The 15,541-nt window shown below is 33.7% G+C and overlaps 1 pseudogene; it reads left to right on the top strand.

Moving 5' to 3' along the window:
• The first annotated feature begins 2,935 nt into the window (after nt 1-2,935).
• Nucleotides 2,936-3,036, top strand: LOC123925379 (annotated as a pseudogene).
• The last annotated feature ends 12,505 nt before the right edge of the window (nt 3,037-15,541 follow it).

Below are 15,541 nucleotides of genomic sequence, written 5' to 3'. Positions count from 1 at the left end.
TAATATTCCATTGTATGGATATATCATAACATACTTTCCACTTTTACTTCTTCATTGTTATTTGGATTGTTTTCAGGTTTGTGATATTGCAAATAAAATAGCTATAAATGTTTACATATGTGTCTTGATGTGAATAAATTTTCATTTATCTTGCATGAATACCTAGAAATGGAATGGTAAGGCAATATGGCCAGACATTCCCACTGGCAATTTATGAGAATTTAAAAGTTTTACCATATCCTCACCAGTACTTAGTATGGTCAATGTTTTTATTTTAACCATTCTAATAGTTTTGTGTACCAACACTATGGTTTTGATTTGCATTTCTCTAATGATTAATGATGCTGTGCCTTTTTATGTCTTCACATGAAAAATAAAATATAATCTTTGGTGAAGTGTCTAAAGAACTTTGGCCCATTTTTTTATTAGTTTATTTGCTTCCTTAATATTGAGCTGTAAGAGTACTATATGTATTCTAAGTTTAAATCTGTAATCAGATATGTAATTTGCAAATATTTCCTCTCTGCCATGGTTTGTCTTTTCCTATCTTAGCAGTCTTGGCTAATTTTGATGAGATCAAATTAATGGATTTTTGTCTTTTATGGAGTTGGCTTTGGGTATATGTATATCTAAAAATAATTTGCATTACCAAAGTCAAAAAATTTTTCTCCTAAGTTTTCTTGTAGAAGTTTTAGTTTTATGAAACACATCTAAGCTTAAGATCAATTTTGAATTATTTTTTTATAGGGAGCAAGGCATGGATAGTTCATTTTGTGCACATAGAAAACCAATTGTTCTAGCAAATATATTGAAATAACTTCGTTTCTCCACTGAATTGCCTTTGCATCTTTGCTAAAATCAATTGAATATATACAAGTGGGACTTTATCCAGGCTCTCTATTTCATTGATCCTTTTTCTATCTTGACATGAATATGATACAGGCATGATTACTGCAGCTTTATAATAAGTCTTAATGCTAGCTGATAAAAGTTTTTCAACTTTGTTCTTCTTTTTTCAAAGTTGATTTTACTATTCTAGGTACTCTGCATTTATATATAAATTTTAAAATCACCTTGTCAATTTCCAACAAAGCAAAACCTGTTGAGATTTTGATAGGGATCACAAAGAATTTATAGATCAATTTAGGGAGAATTGTCATCTTAGCAATATTGAACCTTTCAATCCATAAAAACAGTATAACTTTCCACTTATTTGGGGCTTCTTAAATGACTCTCAGTGATGATTTGAGCATACAAGCCTTGCAAATATTTAGCCAAATTTATCCCTAGTTTTTAATATTTTTGATGATCCTGAATTTTAATTTCAATTTATTTTATTGTTTGTGCAGAGAAATACAGTTGATATTTTAATAATGAACTAGCAGCCTGCAAATGTGCCAAAATACCTTATTAGTTCTGGATTTTGTTTTATTTTTTTGTTTTGGGGGGTATTTATTTACTTTTATATTCAACAGGTTTTTTTACTTAGACGATTCCAAATCCTAGATGCTTTGGCTTCTCTAGACTCCCATTGACATCTGCTGAGCTCAGGAAGATCCCTAACTAGCTTTTGCCTTTCTTTTCCCTCTCTGTGTTGTTTCTGGAATATTTCTCCACTTAGTAAGTTGCAGCAAGAGTAAGTTTTCTTGTTTTATTTCTCACAGAAAATACTGCCCTTTTTGCCTAATATCCAAAGTCATCTTGAGAATTGTTGTGTCATCTATTTTGTCAGTTTCTTAGTTCTTAGTTGTTGAAGAGGAATGATAAATCTATACTTGTTATTCCAATTTGGCCAGAAGCAGAGGTAGGTATAGTATGTTTTAATCTATATATATGTTCACATTTTGTCCTCAATTTTCAAAATAAAAGACAATTCACATACAATAGCACTCACTCTTTTAAAGTCTATACTTGAATGGAATTTAGGATATTCACATCATTGTGCAACAATATCTAATTCCAGGACATTTTCATCACATGAAAAAGAAACTCTGGCAACCACTGTCTCCATGGAATTTTTACACTGGATACTTCATATACGCAGAATCATGAAATATCTGGCTTTCTTGTCTGATTTCTGTCAGTAAGCATAATATTTCAATTTGCACCAATGCTATGGGATGAATCAGTAATATATTGTTACGGTTAATAAATATTGCATTATATGGATATACCACATTTTACTTAGCCTTCAATCAACAGATGGATATTTGGGTTATTTGTACTTTTTGTTATTATAAATAATGCTGCTATTAATATTCCTGTACATAGTTTTTATAGACATATGTTTTTAATGATTTTGAATAGACACCTAGAAATACAATCGCCAGATCACATGTTTAATTTTGGAGAAACTGTATAACTATTTCCAGAGTGACCTTTTGTTCCCTCTGCACTTTAGCCTGGAAACTTTTTCTACTCAGTAAACTGGCTAAATTTTGTAGCACCCATAAACATAAAATTTTTATGACTATATACAGATGGCACACCTGAGTGAGTGGAAATGGTGAGTAAAAAATAGCAGCACTAAATAAATTTCAGACTTTTGTAAAAATAAAAATGATAATTTTCTTTCATTACATAGCTGACAAACTCTAGGGTCACAGTGCTTTACCTTAGTACTCGTGTGAATAAAAACAATGTGAATACCTAGGCTGGTGAATTTATTCTATAATAATATTCTTCTCTAGAGACAAAGAAACTAATAAAACGTCTTCCTTGTAATGTCTTCTTTGTGAAGTACATGAAAGCTTATCTGGGCAGAGTTAAAAGTGGACTTCAAGTTAAAAGAGTGTATTTTAATATTCTTGCAATAAACAGATAAGTAAGTAAGTGACTAAATAAATAAATAAATGGTAACTATGGGAGGTGGTATGTCAATTAGCTTTACTATGGTATTCATTTCAGATGTATACATGTATCAAGGTATCACATGGTTTCTTTGACAACACACAGACTAAAATTGCAACAATACAGAGATCAATGTGGCCCCTACTCGAGGATGACATGCAAATTTGTGAAAGATTCCATATTTTAGAAAAAGAACAAAATATCATGTTGTAAATCTTAAATTTACACAATTTATTTTTACTTGTCAATTATACCTCAGAAAACCTGGACAAAAAAGATGAAACTAGAACTTCTCATTGCCAGAAATCCAGACTTTAAAAATGCCTAGGTTAGCTTTTAAAAAGGAAATTGTGTTGGCTTAATTATAATTGAAAAAATTAGTGATTATAGTTAGTTGAAAAACATTGAGTAAAGTAAAGGAATCATGCATCTTCTTTGACAATGAATAGGGAAGGTAAGAAAAAGAGTGCTAAGGAGTGGTTGTAAAACACAGATGACTTCCCAAGTCAGTCCATCCATAGTGCTCTATATTGATCAGTCCAAGTCTTCTCTTGGAGTTAATCTAACTGTAAACTATGTATTAGATTTTGGTTATACTCCAGTCGAATATCTGGAAGGACACGTTCAGAAGAAAAATACTTCTATTGTCCTACAAGGGGGAAAGAAATCCATGTTATATTGTTGAAATAGAATATGTGAAGTCAGTGAATTCAGAGGAACAAATCAAAAGGACTTGTTCAAAGAAATGGAAAAAATAAGAATGAGAAATTTTCAGAATTTTAACGAATGAGGTGATCAAGAATCTAGTAAGAATTTATTCAAGCAGAGTTAAAATTTCAGTAAAAGCTGAAACTGCGCTTGTCCATTCCCTCTTGGCTCAGCAGTACCCATCCCTACTTTATGGTAGAGCATTATAATAAAACAACCCATGTGCAATGTAAAAAAAAAAAAAATGTATTAATTACAGGGGCACTGGTTCAGTTTGGATAACTCCACATTTAGGGAGAATTAGGGGAAGAAATTGAGAGGGGGTTATATAAAGAAAATAAATAATGCCTTGAGGAAAATAAATTAAATTTTTATGTAAAAGTTTAACATCGCCCTACAATGTTAAAGGGAATTTTTGTGTATGCTGTTTATCTAGTTACTCCAGTCTGAATATATGTAAGTATAAATCATGTGATTGTGTGTCCACATTATAATCACTTGTTGGTATTTCATCACCTTCTGAAGACATCTTTGAATTTGGAAAAGATGGAAGCTCATGCCAACAGCACATACTATTTTGCATTGAAAATCTCCATATATCAAATCGTAACTATTATGACATAAATTCCTTGAATACACTGTATTTTGTACAACTGCTTAATGTGCATAAGTCTGTATACACAATAAGTGTAAAATAAAAATTATTGAAGGATAAAGAAATACATTCAATTTTAGGACATTTAAGTTCTACATGCAAAAACTAAACTTAGTAACTCAAGAAATACTAAATATATATATTATTGCATTTAAAAAAAAAACCTTGAAAATTATGCTGTACAACTTGAATCAAAAATACATCTTCTCCTAAGTTACCACATCAATTTAAACATATAGGTTGCTAATATTATATTCAAAGCAGCTAAAACACCCATTTTCCATTTTTTCCCCAAAATGTAATATGTAGAATTTTACATATTGTAAAGAAATATAGAATTGTAAAGAAATATAGAAAAGGGGAAAAAGACAATTGACAGGGGAAGTGAATGACTGACTTTCTTTACTAAATGTCTGTATAGGCAGAGAGAATTTGACACTCCTGGACAGGTTGATGACACTAAAATGATGTATCAAAGTGTTAAAATAAATGAGAAATGAATATGTGATTCAAATTTCTCTTAAATACATGCAATGAAAATGTTTTATTTTAATGCACTTCATTGCTTCTTACACTTCATGATTAATCAACTGTTCTTTTCCATTTTTTTCTTTCTTCCTTTTTTTTCGTATCATTACTTTCGGCTCTATATAAAATCCTTGCCCTAGCAATGCCTTAGAGATATCTCATAAATGGATAGGAAATTGCTAACAATGCAAGTCAACTTAAAAGGAAATAACAGAAATAGGTCATGACCATGATTGTCATAGCATATGTTGCCCAGGGCTTTATCCTGCCATCTCAAGAACCTTCTGCTAATAGGAGCAGAGCTGTCAAGCAAGGCCATCGTATCAATCTTATTTTACTTTAATGCTGCTGTCCCATGACTTCTGCTTTACAAAATATATTTCAGGGGTGACTCAGCTGTTTATGAGATTAGCTGAGTGAATGTAAATGTTTGGACTGGGAATTTAGCCCTACAAATAATCCAGGAAAGAGACAAGAATTAAGGTCTCAAACGATGGCAATTTTTCATAACTTTACCTCCCATGGTAAAGATGTAGTCTAAAGAACAAAAAAGAAAAAAATTGAAAAAATTGAAAAAAAAATAACGAAGGAAAAACATTTCCTACACTATTCTGTAGGTTCATTTAGAATACAGATTCTACATAACTAAACTATAGTATGTAACTACATTTGAATATTGCTGATTACTGATACTCATACTGACTAGAATCAAGAATATTATGTTAATCATTAGAATGTTTTTCTCACTCACTAATGGTTACTCACTCACTTACTCACTCACTTATATATTTGGTTTTGGTCTTCAGATCTGGTAAGTACTTTCTTACTGCTCGTTACTTGGATTACAAAAAAAACCCAAGCACATAGATATTGTTCTGATTTCATAGATGGAGAATAGGTATTAATAAGTATTAATATAAGTATTAATTTGTAGTATCTTCCATTGGCTGGTGTTAAAATTTCTTTATGGTCAGATAATTTTTTTTATTATTTCCTATAAAAAATTGCTCAGTTCTCAACTGAAAATACCTTATTGGTGGTGGTTAAGCTATTTTCACCATACTATATTCCTACAAGGTTTCGCTTCATTTTTTCTGGTTATTATTGTCATAATCAGTCTCAGATTTTCTATCTTTTAAAGAAAATATACATATTTGCTTATTTTGCTGTCAATTTCAAAGCAAACAAAACAGAAGAAAAGCAATTTTGTAGTAAAGAACAGTCGTTGCTCTTTCTGATAACAAAGTATTCCCAAAGAAATTTAAAATTTACTCTAAATAAATGGAAGACTTTATTCATGTCTAGCACAAGGCAGATGCATTATGGAGATAGATACATAAAACTATTAGTCCAAAATGTGTTTTCCTGCTTGAACTTCATCTCCTTTCCTCTTAGCTACAGTTTACCATCACTTATTCTTCTTGCTGGTCTCTTTGAGATAGATATTTCGATAATCAGTTAAGCCTACTAGTCTGCAAAGAGTCTGCTTTCTTAATTGGGATGAGATAATGCAAGAGGATGATATACTCATCTTCAGGGCACATAAAGCATGAGGTTAATAATCTGAGGACTAATGTTTGGGAGGTTTAGTGCAATAATTTATAATCATAAATTGACACTATAGCTCAGATCAATGTACTTAATTAGTGTCTCTTAGAGTCTGAACAAATGGACCATGTGACAGATGAATTTCTATAGGGAGAGAGAAAGAAGCTCTTTTAATCAGCTAGAGGCCAGCACGATTTCCTAAAAATCTAAAGTTGGGGAGATGAAGAAATCTGAATATGGAAGCCATGACGTGGGAAATGATAGGGTCTGAAGACAAACTTGGCCATTTCAAAATTTGGTCTGGATCAAGCTCAATTTGTGTGGTTTAGCAAGCAGTGTGTGTTTTTTTGCTGATACATATTATTAGACGTAAATGTCAAATGATGTGACTAATGAAAAATGGAAAGGGGCAAACATCTCTAGAGACGTTCCTTTGAAATAACAACCTGTTTGCCTCTTCTCATTAATTTTAAACTATCACCACCACAAAGGAGCTGAGGCTCCCTTTATCTAGAGTCTGGTGGCTGGTAATTGACATTTCTTTCTAGGTTCATCAATTTTAAGCCTTCTCAGTAATAAATAAATGGCCTCTGCTTGACTCTAGTATATAGTCTAAGAATTTGTTAATTTATTCCAATAATATCCAGTTACAAGAAGAAAGTACTCTGTCCACACCATCACCCCCAAAAAAGCCTTTCCAATATTCCCATTTAGCAAACTGAACCTAGTAGGTATTAAAAACTATTGAAATAATAGCTAAGTTAACAAAAAACTAATGGAATATGTTAAATGTGGCACAAAAGAGCATTTGTTCATGTAATTTATTTTGAAAAAAATAAAGTATCACTATTCATTTAAGAAGTCTAGATACCACTTATTTGGCCCAGAAATGCCACTACTGGCTCCTTGTTTTCCAGATACACTGTATATGTGTGCAAAGACAAATGTAGTAGGATGTATAATAGAATTGTTTGTAATACCAAGAGACTAAACACAGTGTAATTGTCCTTCAGTAAAAAGCAAGTTAAAAACACATTACCGGGGCGCCTGGGTGGCTCAGTGGTTAAGCCTCTGCCTTCGGCTCGGGTCATGGTCTCAGGGTCCTGGGATCGAGCCCCACATTGGGCTCTCTGCTCGGCAGGGAGCCTGCTTCTCCCTCTCTCTCTGCCTGCCTCTTTGCCTACTTGTGATCTCTCTCTCTCTGTCAAATAAATAAAAAAATAAATAAATTCTAAAAAAAAAAAATTTATAAAAACACATTACCTCCACAAAATGGAAACCATGCAGCCATTTATAAAGACTGTGTGTTAGAGGGTGTGTGTGTGTGTGTGCATGCACATGATATATATAAAATGCATGTGACTATGCATGATGTTTATATGTGTGTATACAGTGTGACTACATTCCATACAGATGTACTTATCATTCATATGGCACACACATATATGAAAAGATCTCCAAAACGTGTCAATTTGAAAATACAGCATACAGAGCAGTATTACGTACTCTACATGCCAATCTTAGAAACCACTCAAATTTCTATCAACCAAGATATGAATAAATAAATTGTGTTCTGTTATATAATAGAACACCATACAGCAAAGAATGCTATAGGTATAGCTATGGCAAAGAAAATGAATGAGGTCTAGCTACGTATACAATACGCTTGAATTTGAAATACTATTTTTTTCCCATTTTATTTATTTTTTTCAGCATAACAGTATTCATTGTTTTTGCACAACACCCAGTGCTCCATGCAAAACGTGCCCTCCCTATTACCCACCACCTGTTCCCCCAACCTCCCACCCCTGACCCTTCAAAACCCTCAGGTTGTTTTTCAGAGTCCATAGTCTCTTATGGTTCACCTCCCCTCCCCAATGTCCATAGCCCCCTCCCCCCTCCCAATCCCACCTCCCCCCAGCAACCCCCAGTTTGTTTTGTGAGAACCAAATAAAAAAGACACCAGAGAATAACTTTAATAAAATTAAAAAATAGGTAAAACTGAACTGTAGAATTTAGTTATCATATGTTGGTGATAAAATAAAGAATAAAATGAAGTGACCATGATAAAATTCAGCTTTGTGATAGCAATAGAGACAAGTAGATCGTCATCTCTAGGAGTGTGTATGCACGTGTGCATGTGCTTGTATGGGCAATGTTGTATTTGCTGAATTTGGTAGTGATTACATTGTAGTCCACGCTATAATAATTCATTGTCTATATTAGTATTTTATACATTTTCTATATGTGATACTTAATGATTAGCAAAATACTAATAGAAAATATAAGGTGATAATCAATATGCACATTACATCTATATGTGTATTAAAGGGAGATTGTGGTATGTTTACAAATATCTGTGCTTATAAATACGTAGATGATTTTGTAAAGGACAAACAGTAAGCTGAAAGGAGTAGTTACATTGGAGAAAAAACATGTGATAAAAAAGAAATTGTGCTTATATTGTCATCAGGCAAAATATTAACCCGGTGAGATTATTTTGAAGAACTGCTTTTTATTATCTGGTAAAGAGGCTAAGCTTTTGCAAATATGTTTTTCTTTTTTTGTCAAATCAGAAAAATATCAGGTATTCTTGGTTATTCTCAATTATGTAAATATATTTGAAATCTAATCTAAAGAAGTTTTCAGTTATCTACTTTGAAATATTTGGTATTAAGTTCCACTACATAAACTGTTATAATATATTGCAGCACTGAAAACAGCAAATTGACCTAACAGCACCAAAAGATGAATGAGCCAAAAGAGTTTATTAATTTCTAATTGTATCCAAGTTACATTTCTTAGTTTATTAAGGGAAAACGACAGCAGAACAAAAAGCAAAATAAATATTAAAAATAAAATACTGTTATTGTAATGTATACATGCAATTACTTGTAAGCTGGACAATTTTTTTGTAGCCACAGAATACACTTATCTATGCAATAATAATGCATCTGTTTTCATTGGCAAGAATAACCCACTGGTCTCTTACTGGGCTATTACACTGCATTGCTTCAGTATAAGGTGAGAGGTGATTCACCTGATTCTTCATTGCTGCGTTCAGACTTCAGGGAAATCTGAAGTTGTCTTCTAAAATCCGAAGTCTGTTCTAAACTTGTTTTATGAGAGCGACACACAATAAGTAGTGATGAATGAGTTTCTCTTTCTGGTCATGAACTTTTGCAGAAATACTCCATTAAGTTTAAATCTTTTGAAAATACCGTGCTTCCAAGAAGGGCTAACAGAAATGGAAAGTGATCCTGTATATCATAAGGAGGTGCTTCTGAATTTCAATATATGGCAAGAATTTAAAAACTTACTTTAGGAGTTAACTTATACAGCTATATCATTCCTAGGACCCCAGTGTGGCCAAGAGTCCATATTAACATGGCCCACACTGCTGATTTAGATTCATAAGCAACCAAAATAAAACAAATGAGAAGTGTGGATCAAAATATGGCTCAGAAACAAATCCAAACTTTCTGGAAGTCTAGTTAATATCTTCAGTGGAATAATCAGTGATTGCTTCTTTGAGATCTCATACCTTCAGTTGTCTGGTCATTTGGCTCCAGACTTCCCAGCAATGAAATGTGGCAGAAGGATATTTGAGAATGTGGGAATGTGTACCTATGTCCACTTTCTTTTGCCTTTTCCCACTCTGAAGACCATAGTCATTGTCATTCTGCATACAAGAGAGATTGTCATTTTGTTTAATGCTCCTTTAGAACATGTAAGATGCAGCTTAGGAACTTAGGGAAACTTGAATACAAGTTCTAAAAAGGAATATGTATGCACTTTGTGAATTTGGAAACCATTTTAAATTTTTAAAAAATTTTAAAAATGTTATTTTTTTCCTTAAGATTTTACTTATTTATTTATTAGAGAGAGAGAGAGAATGTGATCCAGGAGAGGAGCATAGGGAGAGGAACGAGCAGACTCCATGCTGAGTGCAGAGCTGGATGTGGGGCTGGATCCCAAGACCCTGAGATCATGACCTGATCTGAAATCAAGAGTCAGATGCTTAACTGACTGAGCCACCCAGGTGTCCCAACATGGCTCAGTGTTCTTATCTATAAAATGAGGATGATCATACTTACAAGTTGTGTTTTTTAAAAGAGATAATTGATGCACTATAGCAGATATTCAATATTGGTTTTAAAATGTTGAAGGCAAAAAAATGTGTGCAAAGTTTGCATAGTAATGATTATGGTCAAATATTAAGAAATATTATATTTTTCAGTGGAGTATAGCAAGATATATATTAATTTTCACATTAAAATATTTTGCTTATTCAACAGAAATAAAAATGAAAAATATAATATTAAACATAATGGATCATGCTTACAAAAGCAGAATACCTATATATATGAGGTGCAAACTAAATAAGAAATGTGCGAGCTTTTTATAAATAATACTATAAATTTATTGATGGACATTAAAAAAATCTGAATAAATAGAGCCACAGGGGTGTATGAGTGAGAAAATTCAATTTTGTGAAACTGTCATTTCTACCCCCTACAGACCTACTTATAAACTTATAGGTCTATTGTAGGTCTGCAGACCTACAATAGTAAAATGGAGTTCTAATGAGAACCCTTTTCTGAGTGACAAACTGCCAACTTCTCCTCTATCTTCACGTAGTAGACAGCAGGGAGGAAGCAATCTCTCCCCTGACTCCTATAGGGTTCTAATCCAGTTCATGAGGGCTCCACCCCTTAAATCTCACCTAATCTAAATATCTCCTAAAGGCCCCACCTCCTAATATCATCACATTGAAGACTGACTTTCACTAGACAAATTTTGAGAGGATATGTTTAGTCCATAACACTAACTTACTGCCTAATATAATGGTGACCTTTTCTTATTTCCCGTCTTCTTGGCTTCTATCCACATTCCAGCATGTCAAATCCATTCCTTCTTAAAACTCTTGTTTCTCTCCTTCCTCCCTCTGTCTCTGTTCTCTCTCTGTCTCTCTCTGTCTCTCTTGAAGCACTGTGCCTAATTGACTAGATTGTGTTCTCTCAGGCCAGACAGGGAATTATATAAACTAATATTGACCAGTTTTGGTAATCTGGGCAAGTTAATTAATTATTTCTGAGTTTCATCATGAATTTGCTAATAGCTATTTCATCATAGTCTTTAAAGAAATTTAAAGGATTTAAAGAAGTAGCATATACAAATAACGCTCATACTTATTAGCCCATACTAGATGCTTGAAAATATTATTAGTTTTCACCACTAATCTTTAATCTGTTAAATTTCTTGTCAATGGTAAGTGCATTTACAAAAGTTATGGCTAACTCAATAACAATTAATTTCAATATAGAATTCCTGAATTTATCCCACTCAAAAGAAATCTTAAGATAGATACACAGGAGATGGCCTGAAATTCAGTAATATACTCAAAACTCATGCTCATTCTGCCTTTCCACTCAATCTTTTAAATATGTAGGTCTATAGTTGCCTTCCTAAGTTTTCACTGGTTTCAAGATGGATACAGCATCTTCAGTGTCATGTTCTCTTCTCAACTAGGAGAAGAATGAAGGATAAAAATTCTCTTACATGAATAAATTTTCCTTTAAATTTGGGCAGTTTCATCTTATCCATGTATTTTTATCTGAATTATATTAGACAGTGAAATATCTTATGTCCACCTCTAGCAACAGGGAATGTTGGAAGGTTTAGCTTCCCAGGAATATAGGAAGCCCAGTAACAAGGTGGAACTGAGTAGCCTTTGCACAGCTATACCATGGTGACTGCCATGACTTCCATGACAGAATGGTATGCTGGCTTTCCTCCTTCCTCTCCGATTACAACTTCTCTGAGTATTTACTCTTATTATCACTCATCTCTAGTTCTTCTGAAATCTGATCGCACTTTACTTTTAATTGCAATTCAAAGTGTATAAACTTAGTTTATAAACTTAGTGTATAAACTAATAACCATCATATATTTTACACCATTGCCCTGCAAGACTCACTTCATCCCTCACCATCCTTCACATAGCTTCAGGACCATGGCCTTGATATTTTCTCGTCTTTGAAGCCAGATTCTTCACTTTATAAAGTGATAATGATAATAATAAAAGTGATAAAACCTGGTACATAGGACAGACTTAACAAATCTGCCTTGGTTTTACATCAAGCAAATAATACATTGTTTCTCTAAGCAGCACTTTAGCATGTTAATTTGAAGGCAATATATGTATAATAAATTTTAACTAAGACTTAAAACCTTTATTATTCTCATGAGGACATTAGTGATTTATCATATTCATTTTCTTAAAAAATATTATGTAATTTTCCACAGTTTGGCGACCATGACTATTGCTGCAAAAAACATTGGGGTACAGATGGCCCTTCTTTTCACTACATCTGTATCTTTGGGGTAAATACCCAGTAGTGCAATTGCAGGGTCATAGGGAAGCTCTATTTTTAATTTCTTGAGGAATCTCCACACTGTTCTCCAAAGTGGCTGCACCAACTTGTATTCCCACCAACAGTGTAAGAGGGTTCCCCTTTCTCCACATCCTCTCCAACACACGTTGTTTCCTGTCTTGCTAATTTTGGCCATTCTAACTGGTGTCAGGTGGTATCTCAATGTGGTTTTAATTTGAATCTCCCTGATGGCTAGTGATGATGAACATTTTTTCATGTGTCTGATAGCCATTTGTATGTCTTCATTGGAGAAGTGTCTGTTCATATCTTTTGCCCATTTTTTGATATGATTATCTGTTTTGTGTGTGTTGAGTTTGAGGCGTTCTTTATAGATCCTGGATATCAACCTTTTGTCTGTACTGTCATTTGCACATATCTTCTCCCATTCCGTGGGTTGCCTGTTTGTTTTGTTGACTATTTCCTTTGCTGTGCAGAAGCTTTTGATCTTGATGAAGTCCCAAAAGTTCATTTTCGCTTTTGTTTCCTTTGCCTTTGGAGACATATCTTGAAAGACGTTGCTGTGGCTGATATCGAAGAGGTTACGGTTGCCAAACTGTGGAAAGAACCAAGATGCCCTTCAACGGATGAATGGATAAGGAAGATGTGGTACATATACACGATGGAGTATTATGTCTCCATCAGAAAGGATGAATACCCAACTTTTGTAGCAACATGGACGGAACTGGAAGAGATTATGCTGAGCGAAATAAGTCAAGCAGAGAGAGTCAAGTATCATATGGTCTCACTTATTTGTGGAGCATAACAAAGAACACGGAGGACATGGGGAGATGGAGAGGAGAGGGAGTTGAGAGAAACTGGAAGGGGATATGAACCATGAGAGACTCTGAAAAACAACCAGAGGGTTTTGATGGGGCGGGGGGTGGGAGGTTGGGGAACCAGGTGGTGGGTAATAGGGAGGGCATGTACTGCATGGAGCACTGGGTGTGGTGCAAAAACAATGAATACTGTTACGCTGAAAATAAATTAAAAAAATGGAAAAAAATTTATGTAATTTTAACCTATTGGAATACTGTGTCCCAAAGTTTCCAATTTTTACATGTTTTTCCATGTTCTGCAGAAGGAAGATGTTTTATGGGCCTGAAAGGTAATAGAGAAGAAACCAAAAAAAAAAAAAAAAAAGTGCACTCTTCAAAAATAAACACATTTACTCCAATATGCCAAACTCAATCATAATTATTTATTTTACCCAGTATTATTACACCTGTTGAGATGCTGTGTTCAATAAAAAATGATGTCTGGTATGAAGACAAAAGGAAATTGTAGGTGATGTGGCAATCTTTGGGACAAACTAGAAAGATAAGTGCTGTGAATTTTGAAAGAATTGTGGGAAAATGCATTGTTAGCTCACTTTCAAGCTCGTTCAAATAAACATATGCAAATATCTTGATTTCTTAAAAAGCTGAAATTACAATGGATGGTTTGACACTTTTTTTCTGACAAATTGTTATTAAAAATCAGGCAATTTACTCTTTGATTTTTTCATATGTAAAATATTGAAAATAAAAATATTTCATGCTTCCGTGTTTTGTTTAATACTCTTCACCTGAAGTACTCCCCTGCTTTCCTTTTAACTCATTTTTTTTTTTTTTACCTAGAGTTAGGAAATCGATAACATGCTCCTCCATTGAGTATGGCAAGCTTCCCACTGCAAGCAGTACATCCAACTCTTTCCTGATATTTGGAGTTCTACTGACCAAATTAATACCTAGTATATGCCACCTTAGATTTTTCACTGCTGTTTCAAAAGCGTTAATCTTGTCTCTTTTCATCTCAGACTCTGTGCACCTTTCTGCTAAACTTATTTCCTCAAACGATCAATGTTCTCTCTTACCATCTAGAATTTGTTACATGGTCCCTTCTGTCTGGAATGGACTTTTCCCTCCTATTGGCATGACTGACACCAGCAGTCTTTAGGCTGCAGTCCAAAGTTTACAACTTCCAGAAGTTATTCTCTGACCTTCTATACTACTTAGGTCTCCTGAAATATATGTCCCTAAAGCCGGCTGTATTTCCTCTATCATCACAGTAATCAAAATGGTTATAAGTATGAATTTAAGCATCTGTCTTTTCCAGGAGCTCTTGGAGGCAGAGACTGGATCTGTGTTACTCTGTCAAATCTGCCACCTAGTACTGTGTCCGGCAGAAAGATGATACTTAATACTTACTGAACTAAAAAAAAAAAAAAAAGGATTTTTAACAGCAGAGATTGTAGGCTCTGCTTCCGCCATACCCTCTATATGGCATTGCACAAGAGTATTGCAATCTTACAGTAAGTTGCAGAAGCAAAGAACAAAAGACCAAAAAGCTGGTTGGTTTAATAGTCCACACTTGAGACCCAGATCTTCTAATCCTTTAATAGGGATTTTGGCATTTGAGTGGATCTAATTTCAGAGCTAAAATGTATTGTGTAGCCACCAAAAGGTTACTGTGATGATCATAACCAAACATCATTTGCAAGTTCTTATTTCCTTAGGGTCAGGAATAAAGGTTCATATTCGATACAAAATTATAATAGAAACTTTGGTAGAGGATTGTTAGGTTTTAGAAGTTTGTGAGGATTTTCTAGTCTGATGCTATTGGTATAAGCAAAACAACTTTCAAAAATGTAGTTTCTTGTTTCTATCCTACTCCGCCTAAACACGTGTGCACACATGTACACATGTACAAAAACATTCCTCTACTATTTGACTGTCCTTCAATTTAGAAACAAAAAGTAAGACAATAAATCTGGACAACTTTCGAGTGCATAGAGTAATGGTCAGTTGCCTGTAATGATAAATTATTCCCTTGGCTT

The sequence above is a fragment of the Meles meles genome, chromosome 14 (genome assembly GCF_922984935.1).
Source record: "Meles meles chromosome 14, mMelMel3.1 paternal haplotype, whole genome shotgun sequence".
Taxonomy (NCBI): Eukaryota; Metazoa; Chordata; class Mammalia; order Carnivora; family Mustelidae; genus Meles; species Meles meles.
Note: the sequence above shows the minus strand (reverse complement) of the source record. Positions and strands in the feature narration are given on the sequence as shown.